The sequence below is a fragment of the Neofelis nebulosa genome, chromosome 3, assembly GCF_028018385.1.
Source record: "Neofelis nebulosa isolate mNeoNeb1 chromosome 3, mNeoNeb1.pri, whole genome shotgun sequence".
Lineage (NCBI taxonomy): Eukaryota > Metazoa > Chordata > Mammalia > Carnivora > Felidae > Neofelis > Neofelis nebulosa.
Window position 1 is genome coordinate 65,570,545 of NC_080784.1, and position 20,086 is coordinate 65,590,630.

At 33.9% G+C, this 20,086-nt stretch overlaps 1 protein-coding gene across 6 annotated transcripts in view; it reads left to right on the forward strand.

Annotated features, from left to right (window-relative positions):
• MARCHF1 (membrane associated ring-CH-type finger 1) overlaps window positions 1-20,086 on the forward strand; it is an 899,266-nt gene that overhangs the window by 387,841 nt on the left and 491,339 nt on the right. The window contains exon 1 of one of the 6 annotated variants that reach the window (XM_058720978.1): window positions 19,897-19,999. The exons of the other annotated variants lie outside the window; for them this stretch is intronic. The gene's annotated coding sequence lies outside the window, so the exon portion shown is untranslated. Of the gene's footprint in view, window positions 1-19,896; window positions 20,000-20,086 lie in introns of those variants that run through there. 6 annotated transcript variants of the gene reach the window in all.

Genomic DNA, 20,086 nt, shown 5'->3' on the forward strand with positions numbered 1-20,086 from the left:
CTCAGAAATGTTTTACAGTTTTCAATGTACAAATGTTACATATACTTTAATTTATCCCTAAATAGTTTGAGGTGATGATACTGTAAATGATCTTTTTGAAAATTACATTTAATTATTGTTTGTGGTCAGTGTATACAAATACAATTGATTTTTTGTATATGGACTTTCAATTCTATAATTTGTCTTAACTCAGTTAATTAAGCAATTAGTTCTACTTGCTTTTTGTGAGATTCCTGTCTTGTCTACTTACCTGATCATGTTTTCTGGAAACAAAATATTGACTAGAAATTATGAGAGTGATCATTCTTGTATTTTTTTCTGATCATAGGAAGGAAAGTATTTAGGTTGTTTGTTTATCATTAAGTGCAGTGTAGACTAGGTTTTTCTTTTAAAGTATTTTTTAATTTTAAGTTTATAATTGAATATAAGTTTTAAAATATTTTTTATTTACTCTGGTTTTTGTAAAATTATTTATTTCCTTTTCAAGTTTTTATTTAAATTCCAGATAGTTTGGGGCGCCTGGGTGGCGCAGTCGGTTAAGCGTCCGACTTCAGCCAGGTCACGATCTCGCGGTCCGTGAGTTCGAGCCCCGCGTCAGGCTCTGGGCTGATGGCTCGGAGCCTGGAGCCTGTTTCCGATTCTGTGTCTCCCTCTCTCTGCCCCTCCCCCATTCATGCTCTGTCTCTCTCTGTCCCAAAAATAAATAAAAAACGTTGAAAAAAAAAATAAATTCCAGATAGTTAACATACAGTGTATTATTAAATTTCACTTGTAGCATTTAGTGATTCATCATCACTTACACCACTTGCATACAACAACACCTGGTGCTTATCACAAGTGTACTCATTAATCCAATCCTCATCACCTGTTTAACCCATCTGCCCACCCACCTCCCGTCATCAGTTTGTCTATAGTTTTGTTTCTTGGCTTGCTTCTCTTCCCACCCCCCACCCCCCGTTAGCTAGAAATTTTAAATAAACGTTCTTTATCAAGTTGAGGGAGTGTTTTCCTTTTTCTTCTTAGTTTGCTAAAATTTTATTGTCTTCAAGTGTTGAGATTTATGAACTGTTTTTTCTCTGTTCATTGCGTCACTTATTTTTTTTCTTTTAGTTTTTACTACAGAGCAATACATTATTTTTTTATATTTAAACTAACATGCTTACATAGCATAAGCCTTATTTTGTCATGATGTATTTTCCTTTTTCTATTCATCTTATTAAAATTATGTTAAATATTTTGGCAATTATGTTTATAAGAGATATTGGTCTATAATTTTTTCCCTTTGGAATGTCTGATAGAGTAGTAGTTTTGTTCTCAAAAATTAGTTGGGAAAATGTACACTTCTTTTATATTTTCTGAAAGTGTGTCATACTAGTATTTAATTCTAACTCAACTATTTATAAAACTTAGTGATGACATCTGGACACAGAATTTTCTTTGTTGGAACATTTTAAATTATGAATTCAATTTCTTTAGTAGGAATAAGGTTATTAAGATTTTCTATTTCCTTTTATGTCAGTTTTATTAATTTGTATCTGTGAAGGAATTTAAATATTGTATCTAATTTGTCAATTTTAATGACATAAAATTGTTTATAGTAATTTTATCTTTTGTAATGTCTGTTGATTATCTAGTGATGACTCCAGTTTCATCCTTGTTATTGGTATATTAGAGCCTTTTTTCGTCTCTTGATCAGCCTACCTAGGAATGTATCAATTTTATTTATCTTTTCAAAGGATAAGCTTTTAGTTTCATTGATTTTTCTCTTTTTTTTTTTTTTTGCTAATTTACCAACATTTTCTATTTCGTTATTATTTCCCTTTATTTCCTTTTCATTTGATGTGATCTCATTTTGATCACTTCCTAGATTGGAAAGTTATAACATTACTTTTAAACCTTTTTCCTTCTCTAGTAGAAATCTTTAAAGCTATAAAGAATTTCTCCTTAAGCACTGATATAAGTGCATCCTACAGTTTTTGATGTACTATATTTTCATTTTCATTCATTTCTCAATGTTTTTAAATTACTCTTGAGATTTCTCCCTTGCCTCATGGGTACTATTCAAATATATTCATTGATTGCTAATTATTTGGGAATTTTCTATTTTTTTTTAATGTTTACCTATTTTGATAGAGAAGGTGAGAGAGAGTGGGGTAGGGGCAGAGAGAGAGGGGGAGAGAGAGAATCCCAAACAGGCTCCATGCTGTCAGTGCAGAGCCCAGCATGGGGTTCGATCCCACAAACTGTGAGATCATGACCTGAGCCGAAATCAACAGACGCTTAACTGACTGAGCCACCCAGGTGCTCTGAGATTTCCTTGTTATTGATTACTAATTTTATTCCATTGTAATCAGAAAACAGATATTTGATTATTTCACCTCTTTTAAATTTATTGAGTATTTTTCATTATCCAGGGTATATCTTTGTGAAGGTTCTATGTGCACTTGGAAAGAATTTCTGTTCTGCAGTTCTTGTGTGGAGTTGGTTGACAGTGTTGTTTTTGAATGTTTATTTCCACCTTAACTGTCAGTTAAAGAAAGAGGAGTGTTGAAATCACAGACGATAATTACAAATTTGTCTACTTCCTCCTGTTTGAATGACATATATCTTTACTTTTTCATTTAACCTGTGCATGTCTTTACATTTAAAATGTGTTCTTTTGTAGACTGCATATAACTTGCTTTTGCTTTATTAATATAATCTGACAATTTCTGCCTTTTATTTGGAGTGTTTAGACAATTATATTTAATATAAGTAGCAATAGTTTGGAGTTGCAATCTATCATCCTGTTGTGTATTTTATTATTCCATCATTTTACCCATATTTTTATTCTTGTTTTTTCTTCTTTTCCCTTCTTATTTTGGAATGAGTATTTTTAGAATTCAGTTTTATTCCATCTTTGGCTCAAAACTACATAACTTTATTTTATTTTTATAGTGATTTCCAGCATTTAAATATTTATATTGTCATAACATTTACATGTATACCCTAAAACATACTGTTTTACATTTATCAGACCCTTATATTGATAGTCTCCTTTATTCTTTCTTCCATCTTTTGTCTTATTATTGCATACCTTTATACATATATATATATATATATATATATATATATATATGTATATATATATATGTGTGTGTGTGTGTTATAAATTCTAAAACGTTTGCTTTTGACAGTTGACTTTTAAATACAAGTTTAAATGAGACAAAACATGTCTTTTATATTACTGACATATTTACTATTTCTGGCATTCATCATGCCTTTGTGTGGGTACAGATTTCCATCTGGTGACACTTTCCTTTGGCCTAAAGAACTTTCTTTGACATTTCTTGTAATGCAGAATTGTTAGCATAGATTTTCTAAGTTATTATTTGTGCAAAAATTGTCTTATATTCATTTTGGAAGGATATTTTCTTTGGTATTTAATTTGGTCTTGACAGGGTTTTTTGTTTTTTTTTTTTTTCCTCCCAGATGGACTAAAGAGAAGTTGGCATAATTCTTATTTTTCTTCTCTCATATTAAGCAGGTCTTTTTCTCTTCAGCATTATTTAAGATTTTCTTTTAAAGGGTTTCAGAAATTTGAATTTGGTGTGTCTGGGTCTGATTTTCTTTATATTTCCTCAGTTTGTGGTTTCATAAGTTTCTTGAATTTGTGAATATAATTCTCATAAACTTTGGAAAGATTTTGACCATTTGTTTTTTGCAATATAATGTCTGCTCCCTCCTCTTCTCTTCCCTTCTGGCCTTCCAATTGCATGAGTGTTCAGCTGCTTGGTTTGCTCCCATATTTCACTCCCTCTTGGTCTATTAGTTTTCAGTATTTCCCCCCACCCCCTTTGCTACAGTTTGGATAATTTTTTTGTTGTTATGTCTTCAGGTTTATTTATGTTTTACTATAATGTCTACTTTGATTTTAAATCTATTAGTGAATTTTCCTTTCAGATATTGTATTTTTTATATTTAGAAGTTCCATTTGTTTTTTTTTTAATTCAAATTTCTTTTCTCCTACCTTTATGGTTTCCTTTCAGCCAATTTAATTCTGACTCTGAATAATATTTTGCTGTTTCTTTATATGTCTATTCATGGTTTAGTTAATATCAGATATTCTGAATATTCCATTCTGGAGAATCTGGATTTTGCTATCTTCCTTTAAAAAGTACAAAAAGTTGTTTTGGCAAAGAGTTAATTTACTTGAGTTTACTTTGTTCCTCTAGAGTCTGGTGTTTAAGCTCTATTTAGTAGAATTTACTTTAAGGTATAATTGGAGATTTCTGCTGAATATCCCATGATTCCATTAGCTCTGTCATCTCTCACTTGCTAGATCTTGAACCCTGTGTAAACTCTGGGATTTGTTTGGTTTATAGGTCTGAGGTAGTTCTTTTTTCCTTCCTTCATCTTGTGGGGTTTCATCTCACAAACATACAGTTAGACTTAAGGGGACCTTTATACAGATTTCTAGAACTCTTTCTCTACAGGTACTTTCTCCCTGATTCTTTGCTTCAAAAATTCTAATTATCTCAATTTCCCTACACTTCAATCTCTATATTCTTCACTAAGGTAAACAACCATTTTTATGTTTTTGTTCTTCTGTGTACCAGAGTTCAGAAATTGCATCTAGGGAGAAAATGAGAAAATTATAGAAATCATCTCGTTGTTTCCCCCCTTTTCAGGAATCATGTGTCTGTGCTGCCTGGATGTCCAATGACTAGAAACCTTTGTATAAGGATTTTTTCCAGTTTAATATTTCTTCACAGTTCTTTATATTTATACAGTGGGAAAGAAAGCCTCAGAGCAATGGAGGAAGAAATCTCCTTACTTTTACTGTTTCCTTCCTGGTACTGTCTACCTTCTTATACCATGACGATTTTATGATTTCCATTCTGTGTCTAGGTATTTATAATTTAACTTTTCTTGAGTGCTAAGAACGTTTCATGATCTATGTGCTTTACACATATCATATAATCTAATCACATGCTTTTTAACTATGTATTAGCCTCAAGCAAAGTTTTTAAATGTTTTACTTTTTTTGATGTTTATTTGAGAGAGAGAGAGAACAAGCATGTAACCACATGTGTGGGAGCAGGGGAGAGGTAGAGAGAGAGAGGGAGACAGAGGATCCGAGGCAGACTCCGCACTGATAGCAGAGAGCCCGATGCGGGTATGAACTCACAAACCATGAGACCATGACTTGAGCTGAAGTCTGACACTTAACCAACTGTGCCACCCAGGCGCCCCTGTTAAATGTTTTTCTAGTATTCTTCTCATATAAACTTTTACCTAACAGCAGGTGGTTGTCTTTATTTAAAAGCAAATTAAGGGATAAAATATATATTAGCTACTTTTAAAAATTAACCTATTCTTTAATAGAAAAGATAGATTATTGGACAGTATGATTGTATATGCTTTCAACTGTGTTCTTAGGCAGAAATTTTATGTGGTAATTTTAATAGGGCCTAAATTGCCATCACTGTCTTTCTTACTTATTTTCTAATTGTAGCTATTTTTGGATGAATTTTGGGTAATTGCAGCCTCTTCTACAACAAATGAAAAATCATCAGTTAATTTTAAATTATAAACACAGATCTATGTTTTTATTACTTTATTATGCTGGTGCTATTCTCTCTATAATAGTAAACATTTTGGTAGGTAGTTGTTCTTCTATGAAGGAAGAGATATCAAATTGAAAATTATGAAAAATGTTTATAATGAAATCATAGTTCAGACTGCATTTTCTTTTTGAACCAACTATCAATATTTGCCAATTGTGTGGTCTGGTAATAAGTACCTCTTAATATTCTATTCAAGTGCTCTTTCTTCTTCAGTGTAACCTCTAAAGGAACTAAAATTAAGTATTCTATCCAAATAAGACATTGTATAAACAAATACTCTAGCCCAAATAATACAGTTTAATCTTTTAAAGTATTTTAGACAATGTTGTTCAGTTTCCGTGTGTTTGTGTGTGCGCCTGTCTGTATGTCTGTGTCGCTTTCCTTCTAAATTTATGTTCACTGAATGTTTTATTTAATTTACCTGCCAATTCCTGCAGAGCTCTTAGGGTAGTAGATTAAGTTTGTTTTATAAAATTTAGGTACTACTTACTATTATTTGGCATCCCTGGTGACTGCCATCTGTGAAAATTTTCAGGAAATAATCTCTTGCCGAACACTTATCTTTTCATTTCAATGATTTAAAATCCTGCATAAAAGCAGTTTAGAACCTCTGCATTTCAATTGTTCTTTCAACCAGTTTTATATATATATATATATATATACACACACACACACACATATATATACACATATATATGTGTATATATATATATATACACATATATATAATTTATTGTCAAATTGGCTAACATATGGTGTGTACAGTGCTTTTGGTTTTGGGGGTAGATTCTCGTGGTTCATCGCTTACATACAATACCCAGTGCTCGCCCCACAACAACAGCAACGTGGATGGAACTGGAAGGTATAATACTGAGTTAAATAAGTCCGTCTTTCAACCAGTTTAAAGTTAATTTTCTAGACTCTGACCTACTAGTACTCCACCGATTCCACATTCTTCAAGAGATGTCCAAAAAGTATAGGAGCTTGTGATAGATGTACTCATTTTGCCCACTAATATGGAAGCAAAGACATTATTAGAGTGCATTGAACTGGGTGTCTATTAATGAAGTTTTAAGAGCAATCATTGACTGTTTGACTTTGTGGAATGGCTGCAAGGACAGCATAATCAGAGTACCATGAGGAATCTGATGGGCACCTCACACAATCAATATTGTAGTTTTTCTGTATTCTATCAATCAGTCCTTTCTATTAACATGTTGTTTTAAAGGTGCTTGGTGTCAGGTGGAGTTAAATTTACTCTTAAGTCAGTCATTGACTATGTATAGAAACTTGACCCAATCATAGCTTTTAGAGCCTTAGTTCCTTTGTCTTTTAAATAGAGATAATAATTCTGCCTAGAAAAATTATGATGAGAGCCAAATTGGGTAATATATATATGTAGTGCCTGATACATTATTTGGCAGGTTGTAGATGTCTCAACAAATAGTAATTGCTATTTCATCATCATTATTTTCTACACTATAACTCAAATTTGTAATAATGACACTGAGCTACTGCAACTCTCTGATCATGAGAAGTCACATTGTATAAAACTATAGTTTGGATGTAAAAGTGTATGCTATTAAAATTCTTGGTTTTTAAAAAGTGTCATTCGTTTTAACATACATGTTTCTACTTATTCAACAGGTAGAAATACCTCTCTTTACATATAAGATACTGGGTTTTACTGTGTATTTAGATGCTTTTTTATTAGAGTTTGAAGGAATATACCCAATTATTTTTTAGGAAATTTAATTTTTAGGAATTTAATCATTCCTATTCTTTTAAATACAAGTGCATTTTTTATGTTGGAAACATTTATTATATAATTTTAAACTTCAGATACGTGGTTAACTCTTACATGGTGCTTACTCCATTACAGTCCATGTGCCAAGTTTATAGGCATCATCTCATTTATTTAATTTAACATAGTATTCCTGTATTAAGAATTAATGCTGTTTATACAAAAGAAAATGATTTGTATTTCCCTGATAAGGAGCGACGTTGACCATCTTTTCATGTGCCTGTTGGCCATCCGGATGTCTTCTTTAGAGAAGTGTCTATTCATGTTTTCTGCCCATTTCTCCACTGGGTTATTTGTTTTTCGGGTGTGGAGTTTGGTGAGCTCTTTATAGATTTTGGATACTAGCCCTTTGTCCGATATGTCATTTGCAAATATCTTTTCCCATTCCGTTGGTTGCACCTCACGCCAGTCAGAGTTGCCAAAATGAACAAATCAGGAGACTATAGATGCTGGAGAGGATGTGGAGAAACGGGAACCCTCTTGCACTGTTGGTGGGAATGCAAATGGGTGCAGCTGCTCTGGAAAGCAGTGTGGAGGTTCCTCAGAAAATTAAAAATAGACCTACCCTATGATCCAGCAATAGCACTGCTAGGAATTTATCCAAGGGATACAGGAGTACTGATGCATAGGGGCACTTGTACCCCAATGTTTATAGCAGCACTCTCAACAATAGCCAAATTATGGAAAGAGCCTAAATGTCCATCAACTGATGAACGGATAAAGAAATTGTGGTTTATATACACAATGGATTACTAGTTGGCAATGAGAAAGAATGAAATCTGGCCTTTTGTAGCAACGTGGATGGAACTGGAGAGTGTTATGCTAAGTGAAATAAGTCATACAGAGAAAGACAGATACCATATGTTTTCACTCTTATGTGGATCCTGAGAAACTTAACATTTAAGACCATGGGGGAGGGGAAGAAAAAAAAAACGGTTAGAGAGGGAGGGAGCCAAAACATAAGAGACTGTTAAAAACTGAGAACAAACTGAGGGTTGATGGGGGGAGGGAGGGGAAAGTGGATGTTGGGCATTGAGGAGGGCACCTGTTGGGATGAGCACTGGGTGTTGTATGGAAACCAATTTGACAATAAATTTCATATATTAAAAAAAAAAAAAGAAAATGAAAAAAAAACCTCAGAATCTTATTGGCTTAGGAAATCGAAAACTCTACACAATTATTAATACTGTTAAAAATAAAGAAATTATTTGAATGATTATTATAGTGTCCTAAGCTGTTAGATTTTGGAGATCTAATCATGAATATAGATAGTATCCTATAAAAAATGATATACCTCTGATAAATCTTTTGATTTATTCTTCTTAGGAAGTAGTTACAATAATATTCTTAAATATTCAGTAACCCACTTTCAAATATTTTATAGTATTTCATACTTCATTTTACACACTTTAATCTTTTAAATAAATGTCTCTTCTCTTTGAAATTTTCTTATAGTAATAACTTTTTTTTTAAAAAGTTTACAAAGTATTTAGTACTTCAAAGTTAACTATATTAGGAAACTGTCCCATTATTTTTGCCTCCTTTTGGAGCTTTTACATGCAGAGTTCATGTGTGTATGTGTGTTTAAATCAATCACTTCAGTTATAAAGAGTGTGTGATTGACAAGCAATATAGTCAATAACTAGACAGGTAAATTATATTTGTCGCCACAAGCTGATGACTTAAATGTTCTGTGATAAGATCTAACCTCTTATTTCCTGTGCTTTTCTCTTTAATTTTTTCTGCTACCCTGTATAGTAAGTCATCAACAGCAGCTGACTCTCTGCCTATTACCGAACCTTACTTTAATAAAGTAAATGGTATCATAATGTTAATATCTTTACACAAGGAATAATCTCTGCCTAATACCGAACCTTACTTTAATAAAGTAAATGGTATCATAATGTTAATATCTTTACACAAGGAATTATCTTCTATACTAAGGTTAAACAAAATCTGATGTCACAGAATCCCCACTTAAAAGATACTGTTAAAAACTGAGAACAAACTGAGGGTTGATGGGGGGTGGGAGGGAGGGCAGGGTGGGTGATGGGTATTGAGGAGGGCACCTTTTGGGATGAGCACTGGGTGTTGTATGGAAACCAATTTGACAGTAAATTTCATATATTAAAAAATAAATAAATAAATAAATAAATAAAAAAGATACTTCAGAAGGTATTGAATCCAGGTTTTGTTCTTGTTTTTATTTTATTTTATTTTTTTTGACACACAACGTTGTATCAGTTTCAGGTATTCACCTTCTCTATACATTATGCTATACTCAACACAAGTTCAGTCTTTAAAAAAAAATTACATTTATTTGTGGATTGTCCCAATAAGTAGTTGTGCATCCCCTATTTGAACATTAATGTTTAAACTGAAAGAATAGAGTTTTTAAATTGAAAAAAATTGCTAGTTTTTATTTTCAGAGATCTAGTTGTCATAACTTTTTTTTCTTGTAATGACTCAGATGGACCTCTAATTGACAAAATATATTCAAGAACACATGCTCCATTGTTTCGAAATAAACCTGGCTTGCAAATTAAATTTGACCATTTACCACTCCTCCCATCCTTTTTTCTAGCTCCTTCAAGCCCTTAGATTCACACATAAGGGAACACACAGAATGCAGACATTGGTATGTACTCTTCATTCTCGGGCTACTTTCTAAACTGCTTTTTTCTGCTCTTTGTTTTCACTACATCATCCTTGGTTTTCTCTTTCCATCCTTAGCTATTTCCCTTGGACTTGATGCCCATTGCTAGTATCTAGAGCCCTGGCTCTTGTTGATGGTTATTCTCATTTACTAAAAACACGTGCCATCTTAGAATCCAATAGTTACTCCTCTTCTCCTAAGGCTGTATCCTCAGAACCCTCTGCTTCACCTGGTCCTTTATCAGCACCCACATATTTTGTATCATGCCTCATAGGCTTTCTTGTTTTTGCCTCTCCTGTGGGTCATTTTCTAGTTGAGCCACACTTGCATGCCTATAGAAGCCTAGAATTTTATTGGAGTATAATTTTCATTTTCCTGGCTCCCTGAGTATCATATCTTTCTTGAGGCTCAGGTTTCAGCAAATAGCTTTGTAACTTTTGTACACCCATCGTTTGTTTCCCACCAGAAAGTGTTTCTAGCCTGAAGAAAACTTCACCAGATTTGATGAGCATATTGCATGAGTTAAAAACAAGGATAGTTGAGTTTTTTTTTTTTTTCTTCTAATTCTTTTACTCAGCATTTGGAATGTAGAAACGTAAGTTATCCTTTTGGAGATTACTTTCTTTTCTTTTTTTTTTTTCTAGAAAGAAACCATACCTCTCTTAGCTACCTGAATATGGAGCAGGTAATGTTTAACCAAAACTGCTTTAATTCGTCAAAAAGTTTTAACTATAAACAGTGAAATGAGTTAAGGTTTCAGTTGTTCCTTATTTTCCATTAGTATTAATTTTATAATGGTAAATTAAATGTTGATATAATGTGTAATTCATATCAGAAAATAAATTAGAACATAACATTAATTTTAAAAATAACAGTATATGCGAAGGGAATATTTAGTGAATTTAGCACACTCGCCCCACCCCCCCCTGCCCTCCCGGGACCATTGTATTAACTACTCTAAGTTAATGAATAACTCATTTCTTATTTTATTTAATTATTTATAAAAGTCTGCCAGAAACACGCATGCTGGTTTAAAGAATAGGATAAAAGCAATTTTCTTCTCAAAAGGATCAAGAGACAGTTTCCTATACTCAATGGTTTCTTAAAGTACATTGTTCAATTGGGATTATAGCCAGTTATTTTTTAGTAGCTCACTAAAAGTGTATTACTCACACACATTTAGGGGAGGGTTAATAGTAAAAATGGTTGAAGAACCTGTCTATAGGAATGAATGAATTCGTTTTCTAGGACTATTGTAACAAAGTACCCAAAACTGGATGGCTTAAAGCACAGAAATTTATTGTCTCACTGTTCTGAGGCCAGAAGTCAAATATCAAAGGCAGTAGTGCCCTGTTTCTTCTGAAAGCATTAAGGAAGCATCTGTGGCAGGCCCTAGCTTTTGGTAGTGCCTTGACTTGTGGTAGCATAACTTCAAATTTCACGTAACAGTCTCCCTATATGTACATCTGTCTCTGTTTTCAAACATCCCCCGTTTTTTTTGGAGGACATCAGTTGTACTGGATTGGAGCCCACATTAATGACCTCATGTTATATTGATGGCATCTTTAAAGACTTTTCTCCAAAAAAATAATAAGGTACTGAGGATTAGGACTCTAACATGTATTTTTGGGAAGACATAATTCAACCCATTATATAGGAAGTAGTACAGCTTATTGAAAAGAAGTTATATTAAATTCTTATGGGACTTCTTGTCCTATTTTAAAAAATCTTCAAGGAATATACTTGCTTGTTTAAACAAGAATAAGAATAAGCGGAGTGCCTGGGTGGCTCAGTAGGTTAAGCATCTGACTCTTGGTTTCAGCTCAGGTCATGATCATGAGTTCAAGCTCCACATAAGGCTCTGTGCTGATTGTGCAGAGTCTGTTTGGGATTCTCTCTCCCTGTCTCTCTGCCCCTCTGCCCACTTGTGTTCTCTCTCTTTTTCTCTTTCTCAAAATAAACTTTAAAAATAGGAATAAGCAATTTTGTTCTCAGAAGATCAAGAGATAGTTTTGTATATTTGATGGTCTCATAAAATACATTGTTCAATTTGGACTGTACCCATTTATATCTTAGATTCTATTATTTTGGACAAAAAAAAAAAACCCAAATTTTTAAGCTGTAAAAACATGGAAATTAGTGGTCACATATTATTTAAGGTAGCCTATTTTCTATATTATAAAATCTTTAGTATATAAAACTATTCAGTTAAGTGGGTAAATAAAATTTAATTTTAAAAGTTAGAAAATATATTGGATTAGTTTTGTCAAAATATCGTAATTTCCAAGTTCTATTTTTAAATTAAAAATAGTGTAATATTTTTTACATTTGCATGAGAAAAATTCTGAATGAAATAAGATAGATCTGTGTGGATGTGATAGGACCACTCTGAATTGAAGATATTCTTTATAGGGGAAACGTTGTATTGGAGTTGGCTAAAAGTGTATGTATGTATATCTTTAAATAACTTATGAAAACCAATATTGTTGTAGTCAATTTCACCTTCATCCTCTCGGTGATATTAGATGATGTTTTGACTATGACCATACATGGCTATCTTAAAAATGAATCAGATAGCTCACGTCTGCTGATTATTTTAAGACTTTAGAGAGATGGCATATTTAGAGAGAAAATGCAGCATATAATCTTATGGCAATAATTCTGTTATTATGAAAATCTGCCAGATATAAAAGCAGAATATATAGATTTACTTTCTGAATTTGACCCATCATTTCTTACATGACTTTCCAAAGTACTAATTTATTGTCAAAAGAATCATTTGTCCTAAATATAACTTACTCTGAAGACATTAATAACTTTAGGTTAATGATACTTGACATTTTTTCATAAACAGTGGGTCATGAGAGAAAAAAGGAAAAAGCTAGATAGTCCTCAAATAATAATTACTCCTTGAATAATAAAAAAAAAATCAGATCTTTCAGAAACTAAAAAAAAAAAAAAAGCAACCTTTAGTAAAATTAAGTTTCCAAAGAGAAGGTACATGTAATTCCCAATTATACCTACACAAAGTATTTCTTTCAGAATAGCTAAGAGTGAGAAAACAAATGCATAATATACATAAATAAATGTATTTATTACATAGCTTGTTTTTACTTTTTTAAAAGTTTTATTTGTTTTTTGAGAGAGAGCATAAATATGGGAGAGGCAGAGAGAGAAGGAGACAGAGGATCTGAAGCAGGATCTGTGCTGAGAGGCTGTGGGCACAGAGCCCGATGTGGGGCTCCAGCTCACACATAGGGAGACCATGGCCTGAGCTGAAGTCGGAAGCTCAACCGACTGAGCCACCCAGGCGCCCCTTATTTTTATTTTAAAACATATCTAAGCTTTATATTCATCAGGTTGGTTCAGATCATACAAAAGGGCAAGGAGTCTCTGTGAATCAGGAAATTGTTCTGCATTAACTCAGCCGTCAAAGAGTCTGCGCTTACATTAAAACATTCAGTCTACTGGGACTTAATTTGGTCATCTCTGAAATGGTAGGGTGTTTTCTGATTTTTCTTTTAAATATAAAATTCTATGATTCTGTTTTCTACTTAAACTCAATAGACTAGTAAGATAAATTTATTTATAGGGAACACAGATTATATTTGAGCAGATACATATAGTTTTATGTCTGGACTTAGATTTTAGGTAGGAATCCAAAGTAACGTCATTGGTTTTGTGTTTTTGTGTACATGCTTGTGTGCATGCATGTGTGCTTGTGTATATGTGTGTGTGTTTTCTCCATTAGGATTGTCAGAGCCAGTTCTCCTTTGCTTATCTTAAAACCATACAAGAAACGAAGAGACACTTAATAAATTTGCTCTTTAATTTTCTGATGCACTGTCAGAATTTTGATGCGAATGAGGAGAAACCACTATTTTTTTCTTTAAGTTGTTGGAAGGCAGAGAGGAGCTGTGCTGCCAGGCTCTGAGAAGCCTGGGGTTCATGAGACCCCGGGAGACACTGACAATAGAGTTCCAGAATATGGAAGGTGAGGGAGAGCACTGCTGTGTGTGAGAACACCATGTCCCCCCACCATCATTCCTAGGAGATAAGGGTTCCGAAGTAGGTGACTTGAATACCCTCTCCCGTGACTCAAAATTCCCCATACATGCCAATCCATCCTTCTGGAATGACTGCTTCGTATTTTCTGAAGATGTGTGAAGAAATAGATACTTATCCTAAGAGCATTATTTGTTCCCATTTGCTTTTTGTTCAGTCAGCTGTACTAGTATTTTGAAAGTCATAGAGAACATTAACAAAAATTAACTATATATTTACATATTTGGAGAGTAAGGCTGTTTAGATTTGCCAAAATAAGTCCATTTGTTTTTTGACAAAATCTTAATTTAATTTGTCTAGCCAATAAAGTAAAATACAGCATACAAATTTTTATTTTAATCCTAAATTGTGTCCACAAAGCTAATTAAGTATTAATGTATGCTTATCTTCCTTGGATATTTTTATTACTTCTAACATGTCAGTTTTTTTAGAGAATTGACAAAATTATTTTTTTCTTCCCCTCAACAAAATAGAAGGAGATTGTGTTTCTGATGAGACTCTTTTGTCATGAGCATAATATGAAAATACTGGCTAGTACAACTGACTATTTCAGTGTCTGCTTTAATTATCACACATTTTATGTGACTGTGAGGATTGTTATTGAGTCTCCAAAAGACTGAAATAAATTACTTGGCTCTACTGTAGACTGCTTTAACCTCAGAAAACAGATGTGTCCAAAATTAGGACCAATAGTTTCCAGAGAATAAAATCAAAGACCTTGAGAGTTCATCTGGTCCATCATCCTATGTTCAGTAAAGGTTGATTGTCCAGTTGCTTCTGAAAAGTCTTCAGGGACAGAATTTTTCTGCATTAAGTGGATGTTCTTCTAATTATAAAAGATGCTTGTACATGCCAAATATAATCACAATTGGATTTCAACAATCAGACAAAACCCAGGAAACCACATCAATTTAGAAATGTGTCATTACATTGCATATTTTTTATAAACCCAGAACCAGAAATTTTAATTATTTTTGTTTTTATTTTTGATTTTGTTATTCCCATTGATCTTGTTGTGCTTGGTTGATATTTTCCCTAACTCTACATAACTCTACATAAGTATATGCTTTATCAGTTCCCCAGTAAAAATAGCTTTTTAACCTAAGCTTTTCCTCCCTCTCTTCTATGAAATACAAACTATGCCATGATATCTTGCTCATATAGTCTTCCTTTAACCTCTGACAGTGGCCATCAGGTACACTGTACAATGGCAGGTTGAAAACCCATTTGATCAATAGGGATGTGATATGAAATATCCTCCCCCAACACAGAATGCCTTGTTTCCATTTTCAGAATTCATTTAAGGTTCTTATCTTTATTACTTATATGACCTCTGTCAGTGCATTTATAACTCAGATATTGGTTTGCATAGACCTGTGCTTTCCTCCAGCCCTTGGCCTGATTTTTTCCCCTTTCCCTTCCCAAGTTTCAATCAATGACACATTCTAATGACCATACATACATGGCCTAAACCAATTGATAACCTTAAACAAATTTTCTTTGTTATTTAAATTAGTGTCCTGAACTTTCACATTCTAGTCTCACATTCATCTCTATGATCAAGTGACTAAATACCTTATTTCTGCTAAGCCCTAACCTGTTCCTCAACTGTTCCTTAAGATGAACTATTTAGACCTATGATGATTTTTTTGGTGTTCAAATCTTCTTTGAAGGTTTATATATTTATATATGATGTGTGTGTGTGTATATATATATATATATATATATATATACACACACACACACACGTATATATGTATATATATATATGATGTATATATATATATGTATATATATATGTATATATATATGATGTATATATATATGATATATGTGTGTGTGTGGGTATATACACATATATATGTGTGTGTATATATGTATATATATGTATATTTTTTTTTAATTTTAGAGAGAGCTCATGAGTAGGGTTGATGGGCAGAGGGGAGGAAGGGAGGGAGGGAGGGAGGGAGAGAGAGAGAGAGAGAGAGAGAGAGAGAGAGAGAGAGAGAGAATGAGAATCTTAAGCAGGCTCCACCCTCAGTGTGGAGCCCCATGTGAGGCTCAATCCCAGGACCCTGGGATCATGACCTGAGCTAAAATCAAGAGTCAGACACTCAACCGGCTGAGCCACCGAGGTGCCCTGATACTTACATTTAATATTTTATATTGTTTCAAATATTGATTGTATTGTGCCATGTATTTTTCAAAGTGACTTACCTGTGTGAGTCATATCTCCTTAGTGACACAGCAAACTCCTTGAGTATCGAAATTTTCCTATATAATTGTATATATAACTTCCTGTTCCTTAATTCCTAGCATGGTTCAGAAAACAGAATATGCTCAATAAATGATGAATTATTAGTCTGTCCAGTTTATATATCAGCAGATACTTACATGGTTCCTTGTCTGCCTAATACTGTGTTTCTTTTCTTGCTTAATTATAATAAAAATAAATCCTTTAGAGGCTCTTTTTTTTAAGCTGACAAAGATTGAAGTAGGTCTTACAGTGGAGAATCAGATGCATAGTTTGGTCGGTTTTCCTTTTAAACTAGGGAAAACTTAAGTCATTGAAAACAAGAAGAAGCACCAAATTAGAATCTCTTAGGTAAAGCTGTAGTGCTAGCATTAGAATTACTAACTGCAAATGCCAAATTTAGTAGCAAAAGGCAGTAATTGAGGTGCTGTTCCTAGAGCCAGAGGGTTGAGAGCCACAGGGTAGAAGCAAAACAAATGTAATTGGGGCATGTGTATGAAATATTGTCCAGGTGGAGCGTGAATGTTCCAAAATGGTTTCAACACTAATTAGAGTCAATAGTTTCCACAAAAATCAAGTTTGGAAATCTGGATCATGTATTGAGATTGTGTACATAGGCACAAATTAGCTGAATGATTCCAGAATCCACAGCTCTTCTCTGGTAGCGTGGCCAGTGCCTGGTAGTGTTCCGTTAAATGCACTGCTTCCTATTTGTTCCGTAGGGTTTAATTACCGCACAAGATGGACTGGGCTCCCATAGGAGAAATGCATTCCACTACAGTTTTTTTGTTGTTGTTTGTTTTTTGTTTTTTGTTTGTTTGTTTGTTTTTTTAGCTTTGGACCGTTACGTGATGAGTCATCCCAGAGAAACTCCATGCTTCTAGTTGGCAGAACGCTTTGGGAACTGCTTTAAAGAAAGGTGTTAAATAAATCCAATCCAATATAACATCCAGTTTAGCTGATGTTATGTACCAGTGTTCTAAGGCTGTGGAGTGACACAGAGTGGTAAAAGCCTTTTATTCCCCAATATTGTTTGAAAATTTTGAATGTTCCATTTATGGCAGTACCTAATACAGTACCAGCTAAATGTTTATTAAATATCCTGGTTATTAATTTTTCCTGTTATTTCTGAAGCATTTACTTGAAAAAGAAACATAGTTAAATCTTCTCTTGTTTAGTGTATAAAATGCTCTAGGAAGTAAATATCCTTTTCCTGAAATTTGATTTACATTCCAAATTTTAAGATAAAGCTAATTGAAATAACTCAACCACATAAATCAAATTAACTTGAAATTCAAATCTGATTTTTTAAAAATCTCAGAGTAAACAAAGGATAACCTCATATGCATAATGAGGTAAAGGATTAAGACAGACATTTAGTTAATTCAAGCTAAAAATCTCCTTTCCCGTAACTTCAATGAATATTTTAAGCAAAAGTACTAGAGTCTAAATTATCTGGAAAGCTGCCTTAGCTTTTCATGGAATTTCTTCATGGATGTAAACCCTGACAATATTACTTTTCTAAAAAGATTCATAATTTACATTTTAGTATTTGTCACACACCATTAAGTTTACAGACTCCTATTTCCATCCTTCCATTAATTAAAATAGTCCTTCTAGACAGAGGGATTAATGGTTATTTTTAAAGTAAGGAAATACCCACCTCATAATTATAGGTCGCAAATGTGATCCTTAAGCCATAGCAATTTTTAAGCATTATCAATTTAACTTCAGACATGGCAATTTTGGAGGAGTTTGGCTTTTAGTCCCTTCATTAAAGCTTCTGTATTTAGCAAATACTCTCTGCAAACTAAGAGCGATGATGAGCAAAGGCCAGGGTTACGGCTACCTAACTCTCTTGTCTTTCGCTATTTTAAAGTAGAGATTTGTCACAAGGCAAACTTTAATTAGCTTATTGTTCTTAGGCTATTTTATTGCTATAGTGCAATGGTTCTTAAAATTGGTTTGTATCAGAATCATTGGTGATATTTTTAAGAATTGTCCACCTCAGATTCCCACTATTGCCCTACTGAACCCAAATGAATCTGTGGTAAAGTGAGTCTCAGGTATCTATGTTTTACAGAGTCTCCCAGATGAGCCTGATGGATAGTAGAGGTGAGGACCACTACCAGCTCATGAGAGGGTGGCCAGTCAAAAAGAACTCACAGACCGAACTTGAAAGTACATTGGAGTATTTATTTCAGAAAATATTCAAATTAAAGTTTTTTACCAATATTTACAGTGATTATTGCTGGCTTAGTTGCCAGTGAGAGTAATTACCCTTTTTACTTTTATCTCTATTCTGAACTTATATTTAATTTTTATTTTAGAGACAGCATGAATATGAGCGGGGGCAGAGAGGCAAGGGAGGAGGAGAGAGAGAGGGGGAGGGAAGAGAGAGAGAGAGAGAGGGAGAGAATCCTAGGCAGGCTCCATGCTCAGCTCAGATCTTGACACAGGGCTCGATCCCATGGCCCTGGGATCATGACCTGAGCTGAAGTCAAGAGTCAGACACTCAACTCACTGAGCCACCCCAGCGCCCCTCTATTATGAGTTGAAAGAAATACAAATATCACATCAAAATGGCATTATTGCTGTGGAATGCAAAACTAGTTAGAGATGAATTGTAGCTAGAAACTACTTTGAAGATCTCCTAGGTGATTGAGGAAAATTAGCAGTGTCCAAGGATGCGTAAAAACAACCGATTTTCTGAATTTTGCTTCTTTTGGGGCAAAGAAACCCAAAAGACACTGAGATCTAATCTCTTCACAATGTCTGGAAAATATGAAGTGCATGTATCTAAGATGAGAAAAGAAAATTCTGGCTTTTTAAAGAAAGAATAATGAATACCCTAACAAAGAGGAAATGATCATAGGGAGAGTGATTTTTAAAAGTTAGTGTATTTTGTGAATTCACTCTACTGAGAGATTGTATTTTTTTCAGAAATTTTGATGAACCATTTATTTTTTCCAAATTGTATTCACTGTTAAGAGGATAGTCACACCCTTAGCAGAGTCTGTTTCCTTTCAGGCAAAGCAAGAAGAGGCTACTACTGATTCTAACAAATACATTTCAGGGAGCACAGGAGCTGCAGTAAGGCTGAAATGGGCAGTGTTGCTCTGTGTCTCAGAATGATGATGCCTTCTCACTCCTGTTGCTGATGTCTTACTAACGAAGGTGCAGGGAATGCTTAACTCTCTTTTACAACCGGCCAAAGAAAGACATTTACGCTTGCTCCCAGTCTCTGTCTCTGTCTTTTTCTCTCCCTTCTTACTTTTAAGCACCTTGTTCAATGATCTTCACTTCAAGGCAGATGCCTTGACCTAAGTAGATTACTGAGGATGCATGAAGGACACAGCCAGCTCGTCGTGCTTTTCAAGGAAGAGATTTGGCTCCAAATAGGACACTAAGCTTTTCAGCCTTCTGCTTATTTACCTAGTCAGCAGGATGCAATGTCTCTGGGTGCTTAGTGGACTCCTGGGGAATCAGAGGAGAAACAAAAGCAGAAGTGGCAGCCGCTGCAAATGTGGGAGTCTATGCCATTAAAGGAAGCAGTTGCTAATAAGGGCCTGTGAGACCTAGGTTTCCTTGGTTTCCATGACAGTTATTAGGTACCATAGAAATTGAATTGTCTCCCACAATGCTCTTAGGGGAGAGGGGGTGCTCCAGTGACAAAGCAGTGCAGTTATGACTTGCAG